This window comes from Pongo pygmaeus, chromosome 12 (genome assembly GCF_028885625.2).
Source record: "Pongo pygmaeus isolate AG05252 chromosome 12, NHGRI_mPonPyg2-v2.0_pri, whole genome shotgun sequence".
Classification (NCBI taxonomy): Eukaryota; Metazoa; Chordata; class Mammalia; order Primates; family Hominidae; genus Pongo; species Pongo pygmaeus.
Window position 1 is genome coordinate 66538845 of NC_072385.2, and position 1669 is coordinate 66540513.

Genomic DNA, 1669 nt, shown 5'->3' on the forward strand with positions numbered 1-1669 from the left:
CCTCTTGGGCAACTATGCCCATGCTATCTTTGCATAGCTCCCCAGCAGCTGTAGTCTGAATTGAAATCACAGAAATGCAGAACCTTGCCTCCCTCATGCCAAGCCCTCTCAGTGCTAAGGTATCTCTCCACTTTCTAACTTGGAAAAAACACCCTATGGAGAGGCTTGGGGTCTGACTGCAGGCACAGCTGCCAAGAGGGTGAAGGATGCAACCTTGGGGAGTTAGCTCTGCATGGAATAAACTTGGATCAATGAACAAAAAGAGGTTGCAGGGTGCGAGGAAGGTAAGTTCCCTTTCATTTCTTCCTTCTCTGGGCTATTCTGAGGTGCAGTTTCTGCTGAGTGCCTAGCACACATATGTGCTGAGCAACCTGCTATGTCCCATTGCAGTTCACTCTGTAGCAAATGCCAGCTAGATGGCTCAGAGCATCACATTGCTTTGCATCTACCCTTGCTTTGCATCTACCCTTGCTTTGTTTCTCTTTTTTTTTTTTTTTCCTACCTTACAATGAGCTTCTCCCTCTCAAATTAAAAACAAAACAAAACAAAAACAGAACTTTAATTCTTGCCTCAGGCTCTGCTTCCTAGCAGACTAGAACTAAGGGAAGAACAATGTGTTTCCCTATTTATCTATACACTTGTCTATGCCTAATTTTCCAGCACTTCTTACCAATCCTTTAAAAATCCTGAAAAGTTTCATAAGAGAGTGAATTAAACCATGCATGGTGATGCATGCCTGTAATCCAGCTACTCAGGAGACTGAGGAGGGAGGAGCACTTGAGCCCAGGAGTTAAAGGCTGCAGCGAGCTAGGATCACAACATTGCACTCCAGCCTAGGCAACAAAACGGTGAGATCCCATGTCTAAAAATAAAATAAAATAATAATAAATAAAAGAGAGAGAAAAAAACATTAAAATTCAACACTATAGGCCAAACCAGAGTTATATGGAGCTCTCATACATTATTTTATTGGAAACTCTGATTAATGACATAGAATTCATATCTTAAGATGCTAGTGCCATTCTCAAACACCATAGTTAAACACTCTCTTATGAGTTTTGTTAGTGCTTCTAGTAGTTGCCTTCTGGATAATGCAAACAGATTCACCCGTATGCACTCATTTATTTATTTATCAATAATTGACTAAATTTTTAGCTCTAGTAACTATCCTAAGTATTGAGATAGAGAGGGGTGTGTGTGTGTGCACACATGTGTGTGTGTGTGTGTGCATGCTTGGTCATATAACATTCCTAGGAATTTTACAATCAGACATCAATTAAAAATAACATATCACATTCAGAATCCACACATATACCATGTAGTATCAATTTTCTCATTACAAACTTAGCTTGTACTTTTGCTCTAAGAGTGGCAAAAGGAGACACCAGTGACACTGCAGTTGCAGCCCTACCTTTGTAATACCAATATTGACAACTAAAAGGGAAAGATTTCTATCACTTAAATGGTAGTTAAAGCACATATATTAAGTTATCATTTTAGTTTTGTATTATGCAGTGATACATATGAACTTATGCAGAGTTTGAACTTATGCAGAGTCTTTTTTGATGTATATATTTAAAGGTTTCCTTTCTATTTCCCCCCTTTTAGCAAAGTAAAACTCAATCCCATTGCCTTGCCTCTCTTTATTGTCACTGTGTCTTTTCTGGAA